General features: G+C 48.0%; 1 protein-coding gene across 1 annotated transcript in view; it reads left to right on the top strand.

Moving 5' to 3' along the window:
* Positions 1 to 12771: 12771 nt before the first annotated feature.
* LOC115076019 (probable histone-lysine N-methyltransferase PRDM7) overlaps positions 12772 to 14226 on the top strand; it is a 550011-nt gene continuing 548556 nt past the window's right edge. Inside the window, exon 1 of the mRNA XM_029577065.1 lies at positions 12772 to 12855. The gene's annotated coding sequence lies outside the window, so the exon portion shown is untranslated. The remainder of the gene's footprint in view (positions 12856 to 14226) is intronic.

The raw sequence follows: 14226 nt of genomic DNA on the forward strand, positions 1-14226 counted from the left end.
ATCGCCACGAGAAACATGGTCTTCAACGTGAGATCCTTGACAGTAGAGCGCTGCAAAAGGCTCAAACGGTGCCGAACATAAGGCAGAAAGAACCCAATTAAGATTCCAAGCCGGACAGGAAGGAAGCAAGGGAGGACGGAGATGCTTAGCCCCCTTCAGGAAACGGGCTATATCCGGGTGAAGAGCCAGAGGGGATCCCCCCGACCTTCCCCCGCAAACAACCAAGCGCTGCCACTTGGATCCGTAGGGAACTGCATGCCAAGCCTCTGGCCAGTCCCACCTGGAGGAAAGCCAGAATATCAGAGACCGCAGCGGCGGTGGGATCCAAACCTCGCTTCATACACCAATCCTGAAAAACTACCCAGACCCTGACATAAGCCAGGGACGGAGACTGCTTCCGGGACCTCAGCAGCGGAGCAATAACCGCGTCCGAGTAAACTTTGCTCTTTAACCGATTCCTCTCAAAAAGCATGCCGCGAGACAAAAGTGATCCGCATCCTCCAAACAGACGGGGCCCTGATGAAGCAGCCCCGCGAAGCCGTGGAGACGAAGGGGAGCCTCCACCGACAACTGAATGAGGTCTGCGAACCATGGACGACGTGGCCACTCCGGTGCCACCATGATCACGTTGGATGGGTGCAATTCTACGCGCCGCAGGATCTTGCCGATCAGTGGCCACGGGGGAAACACGTACAGCAGCACATCCGTTGGCCAAGGGAGCACCAGCGCATCGACGCCGACTGTAAAAAACGCGGAGCCTTCGCGTTGTGCCACGTGGCCATCAGATCCAAGTGGGGAACTCCCCACGTCCTGCAGAGGAGAAGAAACGCCTCGTCCGCCAGTTCCCACTCTCCGGGATCTAGACGATGCCTGCTGAGAAATCCGCCTGCACGTTGTCGACCCCGGCAATGTGAGACGCTGCTATGCTGCTGAGATGTTGTTCCGACCAGGCCATCAAAATTCTCACCTCTGCCGCCACCAGTGGACTTCTCGTCCCTCCTTGACGATTGATGTAGGCCACGGTGGTTGCGTTGTCTGACAGTACTCGGACCGCCTGTCCCCGCACCAAGGGTATGAAGGCTTGGAGAGCCAGACAGACCGCTCTGGTCTCGAGGCGGTTGATGGACCATTGAGCTTGCGACGCTGACCAACGACCTTGCACCGACTTCCCTAGGCAAACTGCTCCCCAGCCGGAGAGACTGGCATCCGTGGACTCCACCGTCCAGTCGGGAACGAGAAGGGATACGCCACAGGACAGATGACTTGGATCCAGCCACCAAAGAAGACTGGATCTCGCCGGACCCACAAGCGGGAGCGGTAGGTAGAAATCCTCCTAAACTGGTGTCCAACGGGACAGCAAAGAAGACTGCAATGGCCGCAGGTGAGCGAACGCCCAGGGTACCAATGCGAGCGTTGAAGCCATAGACCCCAGCACCGTCAGGTAATCACAGACTCGTGGACGGCGAAGAGACAACAGACGCCGCACCTGAGATTGCAGTTTGCATATCCGATCTTGAGAGAGGATTACCCTGCCCCGTTTCGTGTCGAATAAGGCCCCCAGATATTCCAAGGACTGAGTGGGAGCCAAATAACATTTGTTGTAATTGACCACCCAGCCTAGGGACTGCAAGAGCTGGAGGACCCTGTCCACCGCCCGTCGACACTGACTCTCTGACTTCGCCCGAATCAGCCAATCGTCTAGGTAAGGATGAACCAGAAGACCTTCCCGTTGCAGCTGCGCCGCCACTACCACCATCACTTTCGTGAATGTTCGAGGTGCCGTTGCAAGACCAAAAGGAAGCGCCCGAAATTGGTAGTGCCTCCCCAGAACGCAGAACCTCAGAATCTGCTGGCACGATGGCTGGATGCCCACGTGAAGGTACGCCTCCGTGAGATCCAGAGGAGACAGAAATTCGCCCGGATGCACCGAAGCGATAACTGACCGAATCGTTTCCATTTCGAAGTGGGGAACACGAAGACATCTGTTTACCCCTTTGAGGTCCAGAATTGGCCTTGAAGTGCCGTCCTTCTTGGGAACTACGAAGTAAATGGAGTAACGGCCCGAGCCGCGCCGATCGGCAGAGACGGGGGGATATGACCCCCAAGCTTTCAGCCGATGGAAGGTGTCCAACATCGCTGCCCTCTTCCTGGGGCCTTGCAGGGCGAGACCAGGAACTCGTCCGCTGGGATGCGAACAAAATCTAACTCGTAGCCGTGTCTTATCACGTCGAGGACCCACTGGCCCGACGTCACCCTGGTCCACTCCTCGAAATATAAAGTTAACCGCGCCCCTACATTTGGAACGGCGTGCCGCAGGCGCGACGAGAGGTGGACCGGCCGGAGTTCAATGAGAGGGCTTGGACCCCGCACCCGACGGCGCCCCGCCTTGCTCCCCGTAACGTTTCCCACGAAAGGACTGCTGCCATTGAGTGTTCCGGGAAGAAGATGGTCTGTACGAAGAGCCGGCGGATCTTTGAGGGCGCGATTTCCTGGGCCCCCGGAACCGGGCACTGGCCGGAAAGGAGGGCCGCGCCCTGGCCCTATCCTCGGGCAGCTTGAATGCCCTGTTCTCTCCCAGAGAAACCATCAAATCATCCAACTCCTTGAAAGGTAACGAACCCAGGTGGACTTTGGAAGAGCCATCCGTTGCCCAGTTGCGTAGCCACAGGAGACGGCGCGCCGAAACTGCGGCTACTATGAACCTAGCAGAGGTGCGCAGCAGGTTGTGGAGGGCGTCAGCTCCATAAGCTATTGCCGCCTCCACTGTATCAGCCTGAGACGCCTCCTCCGCCAACAGGCCTGCATTCGCCTGAAGAACCTGGGCCCAGCGTAAACTAGCGCGCATGGCGAAGTTAGTGCAGATTGCTGCCCGCACCCCTAGGGCGGATACCTCAAATATCTTCTTGAGCTGCACTACAAGCTTCCTGTCTTGTATATCCCGAAGGGCCGTCGCCCCCGTGACCGGGATAGTGGGCCTCTTCGTCACCGCGGAGACCACTGAATCCACCTTTGGAAGTTGCAGAAGCTCCAGCGCCTCCTCCGGGAGCGGGTAGAGCTTATCCATGGCCTTGCTGACTTTCAACCCCAATTCCGGGGTATCCCAGTCGCACTGGATCCATATTGGCCTCCTGGCGGACCACCACTGGTGAAGCCTCTATCCCCAGGTCCTGGAGAATGGCCGGGATGAATGGCGACAGTTCCTCTCTGCGGAACAGACGGACTACCTTGGGGTCATCCCCGTCCGCTGCCTGGGTACCTGTTCCCGCGCCGGGCTGGGCGGAGCCATCCGCCCCCGTCTCCTCAGCCCATCAGTATCCGCCGTGGAGGAATCTTCTGGATCTGACTCCTGAGGTACGCTCCGGGGAAGCCGTATCCCTCGCGCTGGCTCCTGGGCGAGCATCACGGTTTTTTTCGCCTTGCGCTTACTCGGTGGGGCCTGGTTGGAGCCCTCCCCAGAGCCCCCCCCTCGGGAGCGCTTGCTGCGCTTGTACTTAAGTATCTTGCGCAGCAAGCCCGCGAAATCCTCAGAAAAACGACCCGGATTTGGAAGAATCGGCGTCGGAATCCCCCCGGGGCCGAAGCCCCTCCTCGGCGCCCCCTCCCGCCGCGCCCCGCTGCGGGGATAACGCGGGAGGGAGAGCCGAATCGCCTGCTGCGGTCCGCGAGAATTCCTTGCCGGTGGCCAAAATGGCCGCCGCTCCCGCGCTGAGCGGGAAAATGTCCTGAGGCCTATTTACTGGGCCTACCCCTCGCGGCGGCGAACGCGCGATCCGGGCCCGAGCCCCCCGCGATGCCCCGGACGTTGCTTCACCGTCCTGGATGCAGGCCGAGCAGAGGCCCTCCCTGGAAAAACGCGCGCGCCGACCCACAGGCCTTGCCTGAAGAACCGCGCGGCATGCCGGCGACCGCGGGAAGTAAAAAACTGAGGCGCGTCAAAATTAAAGAAAAAACTAATTCGGCGACCTCCCCTCTTGCCTGCGGCGCCCCCCTGCGCGAAGACGACGGAGCAGCGATGCCGAAGCAACGGAGAGCCGGCCGCAACAAAATAAAAACAGAAAACCCTTTTTTTTTTTTTTTTTTTAAACGCTGACGCCACTGTCCCGGGTCCTGGAGCCCTAGTCCTGCAGGGATGAGTGAACCGGGCTCCCCGGTGTCACCCCTGACGCTGCCACTAGACCAGCCAGGTCCTCGACCCTGGCAGCGGCCTCAACCGGGGGAGGGTAGTCCCCTCAGGACCTCTCAACCCCCCTGGGAGGCAGGGCACCCGAGACTAATGGATTAAAAGAAAACCCCAATTTGGTATATAAACAACTATGCCTAACAAAAAACCTAGCCCAAAAAATTCAAACCTGACTAACACCAACACCAGAATCAGGTCAGGCAGGACTGTGACTAGACCTGCACCATCTACTGGAGACAGAGTAAGACTGAGGGGCTGTGACTGGCCCACAAGTTTTAGTCTGTCTCCATCTACTGGTGCGGAGTCACAACCCAGGTGTCCTGGACTGATCCAGGTACGTACAGGGAAAACAAATTTTGAAATGTTTGTATGCCAGATGTCTAAGAAGTAAGATGGGAGAATTAGAATGTATAGCAGTGAAAAATCAATAAACACACACGAAACCCTCTTGAAAAATTTCTTTTACCACTATTTATATAATATTAATATGCCCTAATCCAGGGTCAAGCATTTAAACTAGCATTCAGAAAAAATGTTTTTAATTCACCGAGAAAAAATTTTTTTTTGATGAGAAGAGGAACATTTCATATATTTTATATCATGAACCCCCAAAGGGTGATACAATTATATTATAATCATAAACGGACCTCCTCCATCCCTATTTTTTTAAAAGTATAGTGTAGAAACACCAAGTGTAGAAATGCCTTCGTTTTTTTTCTAAAAAATTTCTGTTGAAGAACTGTGAATTTCACATCATAAGAAACTGAAACAATTAATGTAACTGTCCCGGTAATCTGTGAACTGCCCAAATACGTTTATAGTGCTTGAACAAGCTATGTCGACCTCTCAGGCATTATAAATGTAAACAAGGCTTGAATACAAGCTCAATCAACATCCCGACTTATCTGATGTTGTAAATCAATGACCGACGCGTTTCAAGTCCGTCCAGGGACCTTTCATCAGGGAGTTTATCCTCTTTAAATCCTCTGTCGGTGAGTGTTGAGATGTTGCCTGATCAATGTTGTATAAATCTTCAACATGGACAGTTACATTAATTGTTTCAGTTTCTTATGATGGGAAATTCACAGTTCTTCAACAGAAATTTTTTAGATAAAAAAATGAAGGATTTCTACACTTGGTGTTTCTACACTATACTTTAAAAAAAAAAAGGGATGGAGGAGGTCCGTTTATGATTATAATATAATTGTATCACCCTTTGGGGGTTCATGATATAAAATATATGAAACGTTCCTCTTCTCATCAAAAAAAATGTTTTTCTCGGAGAATTAAAAACATTTTTTCTGAATGCTAGTTTAAATGCTTGACCCTGGATTAGGGCATATTAATATTATATAAATAGTGGTAAAAGAAATTTTTCAAGAGGGTTTTGTGTGTGTTTATTGAAATTTTGGTAGGAATCCCACATAATTGATTGGGTGCCATTGAAATAATTGGTGTCTTAGCAGTGAAAGATGACATAGACTTAATTGGCATCTCAGAGACATGGTGGAAGGAGGATAACCAATAGGACAGTGCTATACCGGGGTACAAATTATATCACAATGACAGAGAGGAGCACCCGGGAGGCGGTGTGGCGCATTATGTCCGGGATGGCATAGAGTCCAACAGAATAAACATCCTGCATGAGACTAAATGCAAAATTGAATCTTTATGGGTAGAAATCCCTTGTGTGTCGGGGAAGACTATAGTGATAGGAGTATACTACCGTCCACCTGGTCAAGATGGTGAGACTGACAGTGAAATGCTAAGAGAAATTAGGGAAGCTAACCAAATTGGTAGTGCGTTAATAATGGGAGACTTCAATTACCTCAATACTGACTGGGTAAATGTATCATCGGGACACGCTAGAGAGATAACTTTCCTGGATGGAATAAATGATAGCTTTATGGAGCAATTGGTTCAGGAACCGATGAGAGAGGGAGCAATTTTAGATCTAATTCTCAGTGGAGCACATGACTTGGTGGGAGAGGTAACGGGGGTGGGGCCGCTTGGCAATAGTGATCATAATATGATCAAATTTGAATTAATGACTGGAAGAGGAACAGTATGCAAATCCACGGCTCTTGTGCTAAACTTTCAAAAGGGAAACTTTGATAAAATGAGAAAAATATTTAGAAAAAAACTGAAAGGAGCAGCTACAAAAGTAAAAAATGTGCAAGAGGCGTGGTCATTGTTAAAAAATACCATTCTAGAAGCACAGTCCAGATGTATTCCACACATTAAGAAAGGTGGAAAGAAGGCAAAACGATTACCGGCATGGTTAAAAGGGGAGGTGAAAGAAGCTATTTTAGCCAAAAGATCTTCATTCAAAAATTGGAAGAAGGATCCAACAGAAGAAAATAGGATACTGCATAAACGTTGGCAAGTTAAATGTAAGACATTGATAAGAACATAAGAACATAAGAAAATGCCATACTGGGTCAGACCAAGGGTCCATCAAGCCCAGCATCCTGTTTCCAACAGTGGCCAATCCAGGCCATAAGAACCTGGCAAGTACCCAAACACTAAGTCTATTCCATGTTACCATTGCTAATGTCAGTGGCTATTCTCTAAGTGAACTTAATAGCAGGTAATGGACTTCTCCTCCAAGAACTTATCCAATCCTTTTTTAAACACAGCTATACTAACTGCACTGACCACATCCCCTGGTAACAAATTCCAGAGTTTAATTGTGCGTTGAGTAAAAAAGAACTTTCTCCGATTAGTTTTTAATGTGCCCCATGCTAACTTCATGGAGTGCCCCCTAGTCTTTCTACTATCCGAAAGAGTAAATAACCGATTCACATCTACCCGTTCTAGACCTCTCATGATTTTAAACACCTCTATCATATCCCCCCTCAGTCGTCTCTTCTCCAAGCTGAAAAGTCCTAACCTCTTTAGTCTTTCCTCGTAGGGAAGCTGTTCCATTCCCCTTATCATTTTGGTAGCCCTTCTCTGTACCTTCTCCATCGCAATTATATCTTTTTTGAGATGCGGCGACCAGAATTGTACACAGTATTCAAGGTGCGGTCTCACCATGGAGCGATACAGAGGCATTATGACATTTTCCGTTTTATTCACCATTCCCTTTCTAATAATTCCCAACATTCTGTTTGCTTTTTTGACTGCTGCAGCACACTGAACCGACGATTTCAATGTGTTATCCACTATGACACCTAGATCTCTTTCTTGGGTTGTAGCACCTAATATGGAACCCAACATTGTGTAATTATAGCATGGGTTATTTTTCCCTATATGCATCACCTTGCACTTATACACATTAAATTTCATCTGCCATTTGGATGCCCAATTTTCCAGTCTCACAAGATCTTCCTGCAATTTATCACAATCTGCTTGTGATTTAACTACTCTGAACAATTTTGTGTCATCTGCAAATTTGATTATCTCACTCGTCGTATTTCTTTGCAGATCATTTATAAATATATTGAAAAGTAAGGGTCCCAATACAGATCCCTGAGGCACTCCACTGTCCACTCCCTTCCACTGAGAAAATTGTCCATTTAATCCTACTCTCTGTTTCCTGTCTTTTAGCCAGTTTGCAATCCACGAAAGGACATCGCCACCTATCCCATGACTTTTTAATTTTCCTAGAAGCCTCTCATGAGGAACTTTGTCAAACGCCTTCTGAAAATCCAAGTATACTATATCTACCGGTTCACCTTTATCCACATGTTTATTAACTCCTTCAAAAAAGTGAAGCAGATTTGTGAGGCAAGACTTGCCTTGGGTAAAGCCATGCTGACTTTGTTCCATTAAACCATGTCTTTCTATATGTTCTGTGATTTTGATGTTTAGAACACTTTCCACTATTTTTCCTGGCACTGAAGTCAGGCTAACCGGTCTGTAGTTTCCCGGATCGCCCCTGGAGCCCTTTTTAAATATTGGGGTTACATTTGCTATCCTCCAGTCTTCAGGTACAATGGATGATTTTAATGATAAGTTACAAATTTTTACTAATAGGTCTGAAATTTCATTTTTTAGTTCCTTCAGAACTCTGGGGTGTATACCATCCGGTCCAGGTGATTTACTACTCTTCAGTTTGTCAATCAGGTCTACCACATCTTCTAGGTTCACCGTGATTTGATTCAGTCCATCTGAATCATTACCCATGAAAACCTTCTCCAATACGGGTACCTCCCCAACATCCTCTTCAGTAAACACCGAAGCAAAGAAATCATTTAATCTTTCCGCGATGGCCTTATCTTCTCTAAGTGCCCCTTTAACCCCTCGATCATCTAACGGTCCAACTGACTCCCTCACAGGCTTTCTGCTTCGGATATATTTTAAAAAGTTTTTACTGTGAGTTTTTGCCTCTACAGCCAACTTCTTTTCAAATTCTCTCTTAGCCTGTCTTATCAATGTCTTACATTTAACTTGCCAACGTTTATGCTTTATCCTATTTTCTTCTGTTGGATCCTTCTTCCAATTTTGAATGAAGATCTTTTGGCTAAAATAGCTTCTTTCACCTCCCCTTTTAACCATGCCAGTAATCGTTTTGCCTTCTTTCCACCTTTCTTAATGTGTGGAATACATCTGGACTGTGCTTCTAGAATGGTATTTTTTAACAATGACCACACCTCTTGGACATTTGTTACTTTTGTAGCTGCTCCTTTCAGTTTTTTTCTAACAATTTTTCTCATTTTATCAAAGTTTCCCTTTTGAAAGTTTAGCACGAGAGCCTTGGATTTGCACACTGTTCCTTTTCCAGTCATTAAATCAAATTTGATCATATTATGATCACTATTGCCAAGCGGCCCCACCACCGTTACCTAAGAGAGAATTTGAAAATTTGAAAAGAAGTTGGCCGTAGAGGCAAAAACTCACAGTAAAAACTTTTTAAAATATATCCGAAGCAGAAAACCTGTGAGGGAGTCAGTTGGACCATTAGATGATCGAGGGGTTAAAGGGGCACTTAGAGAAGATAAGGCCATCGCGGAAAGATTAAATGATTTCGTTGCTTCAGTGTTTACTGAAGAGGATGTTGGGGAGGTACCCGTACTGGAGAAGGTTTTCATGGGTAATGATTCAGATGGACTGAATCAAATCACGGTGAACCTAGAAGATGTGGTAGGCCTGATTGACAAACTGAAGAATAGTAAATCACCTGGACCGGATGGTATACACCCCAGAGTTCTGAAGGAACTAAAAAATGAAATTTCAGACCTATTAGTAAAAACTTTTAACCTATCATTAAAATCATCCATTGTACCGGAAGACTGGAGGATACCAAATGTAACCCAATATTTAAAAAGCGCTCTAGAGCCAATCCAGGAAACTACAGACCGGTTAGCCTGACTTCAGTGCCAGGAAAAATAGTGGAAAGTGTTCTAAACATCAAAATCACAGAACATATAGAAAGACATTGTTTAATGGAACAAAGTCAGCATGGCTTTACCCAAGGCAAGTCTTGCCTCACAAATCTGCTTCATTTTTGAAGGAGTTAATAAACATGTGGATAAAGGTGAACCGTGGATGTAGTATACTTGGATTTTCAGAAGGTGTTTGACAAAGTTCCTCATAAGAGGCTTCTAGGAAAAGTAAAAAGTCATGGGATAGATGGCGATGTCCTTTCTTGGTTTGCAAACTGGCTAAAAGACAGGAAACAGAGAGTAGGATTAAATGGACAATTTTCTCAGTGGAAGGAAGTGGGCAGTGGAGTGCCACAGGGATCTGTATTGGGACCCTTACTTTTCAATCTACCTTATAAATGGCCTGTGACCGACGGCCCGCAAATGCGCAGTAGAGACCAGCTCTACCGCGCATGTGCGGGCGAGCACGTCGCTCTGAGGCAGCTTCAGAAAGAAAAAAAAAATGGCGGCGTCCAGTGGCAGCAGCGGCGGTACCGGCAGCGGGCGGCGACGGCGGTAGCGAGCGACGGCGGTAGCGGCGGCGGCGGTGGCGACGGCGGTAGCGGGCGGCGACGGCGGTAGCGGGCGGTAGCGAGGGAGGGAGAAGAGAGAGAGAGGGAGGGACGGACTGAGTGGGAGGGAGGGACGGAGAGAGAGAGTGGGAGGGAGTGATTGAGTGAGGGGGAGGGATTGAGAGGGGGAGGGACTGAGTGAGAGGGAGGGAGTGGGACTGTGAGAGGGAGAGGGGGGACTGAGGGAGGGAGTGGGACTGGGAGAGAGAGGGAGGGAGTGGGACTGAGGGAGAGTGAGTGGGACTGAGTGAGTGAGAGGGAGGGGGGAGGGAGTGACTGAGTGGGAGGGAGGGATTGAGTGAGGGGGAGGGACTGAGGGAGGGAGTGGGACTGAGGTAGAGGACGGAGGGAGTGGGGACTGAGTGAGAGTGAGTGGGACTGAGTGAGTGAGAGGGAGGGAGAGAGGGGGGAGGGAGTGAGTGAGACTGAGTGGGAGGGAGGGACTGAGTGATAGGAGAGGGAGGGTGGGGAGGAGTGGGTGAGGGAGGGGGTGGTGAAGAGTGAGGGGAGAGAGAAAGAGGGGGAGGTGAGAGACAGAGGGATGTAGCCCGTTTTAACGGGCTTAACGGCTTGTATATTTATAAATGATCTGGAAAGAAATACGACGAGTGAGATAATCAAATTTGCAGATGATAAAAAATTGTTCAGAGTAGTTAAATCACAAGCAGAATGTGATAAATTGCAGGAAGACCTTGTGAGACTGGAAAATTGGGCATCAAAATGGCAGATGAAATTGAATGTGGATAAGTGCAAGGTGATGCATATAGGGAAAAATAACCCATGCTATAGTTACACAATGTTAGGTTCCATATTAGGTGCTACAACCTAAGAAAGAGATCTAGGCATCATAGTGGATAACACATTAAAATCGTCAGTTCAGTGTGCTGCAGGAGTCAAAAAAGCAAACAGAATGTGAATAAAACAGTCAAAAAAGCAAACAGAATGGTGAATAAAACGGAAAATGTCATAATGCCTCTGTATCGCTCCATGGGGAGACCGCACCTTGAATACTCTGTACAAATCTGGTCGCCGCATCTCAAAAAAGATATAATTGCGATGGAGAAGGTACAGAGAAGGGCTACCAAAATGATAAGGGGAATGGAATAGCTCCCCTATGAGGAAAGACTAAAGAGGTTAGGACTTTTCAGCTTGGAGAAGAGACGGCTGAGGGGGGATATGATAGAGGTGTTTAAAATTATGAGAGGTCTAGAACGGGTAGATGTGAATTGGTTATTTACTCTTTCGGATAATAGAAAGACTAGGGGGCACTCCATGAAGTTAGCATGTGGCACATTTAAAACTAATCAGAGTTCTTTTTTACTCAAAGCACAATTAAACTCTGGAATTTGTTGCCAGAGGATGTGGTTAGTGCAGATAGTATAGCTGTGTTTAAAAAAGGATTGGATAAGTTCTTGGAGGAGAAGTCCATTACCTGCTATTAATTAAGTTGATTTGAAAATAGCCACTGCTACTACTAGCAACAGTAAAATGGAATAGACTTAGTTTTTGGGTACTTGCCAGGTTCTTATGGCCTGGATTGGCCACTGATGGAAACAGGATGCTGGGCTTGATGGACTCTTGGTCTGACCCAGTATGGCATGTTCTTATGTTCTTATTCCCCCCTCCTCTCATTGCAGGCTGAATCCATGCTTTTAGTTCACATTCCTTTTCCCAAGCTTTGCAGTACCTTTTACCGTACTTAGCCCAGTTCCTTACTTTAACCATAGTAGATCAAAACCATTCAGTAGCGTAGCAGCCAAGGACAGAAACAGTAGGTATGGACAGGCTTTCTTACAAAGGTGATCTTCTGCAAGGAGAAGAAATGAAAGAAAAAAAAGCTAAATTAGAAGAAAGCAAAAGTGGTGTAGAACAAATAAAAAAAATAGCATTACAAGTTACCATGTCACATTATTTTTTTACCTGTAGTCAACAGGTATGGACAAGCTTTCTTTTTGTCAAAATAAGGATTTCTTACATAGGTCATCTGCTGCAGGGAGAAGAAATGTGAAAAAAAAAATAGATGAAATCAAGTGGTGTAGAACAAATTAAAAAACATCTGCCCCTCATACACATTCCCCCCTCTAAGCTCATCCCGGCCCCCACATACTCATTTCCCCCTCCAAGCTCATCCCTGGCCCCCACATGCTCATTCTCCCCTCCAAGCACATCCCTGGCCCCCACATGCTCATTTCCCCCTCCAAGCTCATCCCTGGCCCCCACATGCTCATTCCCCCCTCCAAGCACATCCCTGGCCCCCACACACTCATTCCCCCTTCCAAGCACATCCCTGGCCCGCACATGCTCATTCCCTCTTCCTCACCCCCTCCAAGCACATCCCTGGCCCCCACACGCTCATTCCCCTCTCCCCACCCGTCTCCAAGCTCATCTCTGGTCCCCACACTCATTCCTCCCCTCCTGATACTTGGCTGTAGCCAGCTGAGTGCTACACTCTCTTCAGCATTCAAGTCTGCAGCTGAACAGAAGTTTCCTTCTCTGTTGCTTGCTGCATTGCCGTGCTGGCCTGCCAGGTCTGCCCATGTGCAATGCTGATCTCCCCAGCGATTGGCTGAGTCCAGTTGGCCTATCTTGATTGGCTGGAATATTTTGCCTGCTGAGAGAATGTCGAATTGAAGTAGAGTGATTGTGTGTCGGGTCCACAGCACATCGCTGAAGTTACGGAAATCGGAGCCTGAGGGAGAGATGGTGACTTGAGAGCGGGAAAATAGAAACTGAGGTAAGGTACGATGGCTGGAGGAAGATGTCTGACAGTAAATGTATTCTTATTATAGTAATAACATAATTATTATAATAATGAGCTGTAATGTGGCATTAATAATACTTATAGTAATATAATGCCATAAGTGAGAGGGGGTCTGAAGCATTAATTACAATAAGGGTGCAGGCTCAAATAGTACAATTTGTAATATAAAATATACTCGCTATGGACAGCCTGAAGTTTTATTAAAATCATGAATAAACTTTGTTAATGATGGCAGTCGAAGGTTATAATACTACTGGAATTATTTTATTAATAATAGTAGTGCAAAACTTTATTAAGAGAGGTTAATGTTCGGGGATGGTTTTTGAGGTGTGCAAGTTGTGTACCTGCATAGGACATCATTTATGAGGGGGCATTCTGCCAGCACATTTCCATTAATTGTGATGCCACAAACAGTGCTGAGATTCAGATGCACAGGTGCATGCTGTAACTACTGCTTGCTGCAAACTGCAGAGAAAATGCTTGCAGGAGACAGGAAACTGGATAGGGAGAAGAGAGAAAGTGCAGACTGCTGGACCATGAGGAGAAAGGGGATGCTGAGTAAGAGAGAGAAGAGTATATTGTGCTAAAGCCAGGTGGGTGAGTGTGTGTATGCCAATTTCAGTTTTTGTATGGGATCTGGGGCGGCTCAATGCAATCTGCTGCCTGAGGCAGGGATGACGCCTCCCCTCCTCTGCCCCCCTCCCCCCCCCCTGCTGCCTTCTCTGCCCCTCCATAGGCTCCCTTTCTCTGGCACCCACACTCAAGCACCCTCGCACATGCTCTCTCTCACACACCCCCAAGCACCCTCTCACATGCTCTCTCATCCCCCCCAGGCTCTCAATCTCTCTCTCTCACACACACACACACACACACACACACACACACACATAAACACTCACACACCTCTCTACACACACTCTCACTGGGGCCCTCATCTTCGCTGCGAGCGGGTTGTGCTCCGCTCACAGCACACCAGGGGTCTTCTTTCACTGCAAGTGGGTTGTGCACCGCTCGCGGCATGCTGGGATCTTCTCCATCTTTGCATTTTCTGCGCAGAAAATGGCAAAGATTGCGCAGGGGAGGAAATTCTGCGTGGGTCCTTTCTTGTTTTGATGGCAGGGTGAGGAGGCCGCTAGAGGAGTTTGGGGGGCAGTTTTTGCCGCTTCCAAAGTTTGCCGCCTGAAGCGGCTGTCTCACTCTGCCTCATTATGGATCCGCCCTTGTATAGGATACTGGTTAAGAACACTAATAATTCAGCTCAGTAGGGGATTATCAGACAGCAGAACCATACTGAGCTACAGCTCTGGCATTGCTAGCAGGGCAGACCTTAAGGTAGGCTGGGCA

This window comes from Rhinatrema bivittatum, chromosome 14, assembly GCF_901001135.1.
Source record: "Rhinatrema bivittatum chromosome 14, aRhiBiv1.1, whole genome shotgun sequence".
Classification (NCBI taxonomy): Eukaryota; Metazoa; Chordata; class Amphibia; order Gymnophiona; family Rhinatrematidae; genus Rhinatrema; species Rhinatrema bivittatum.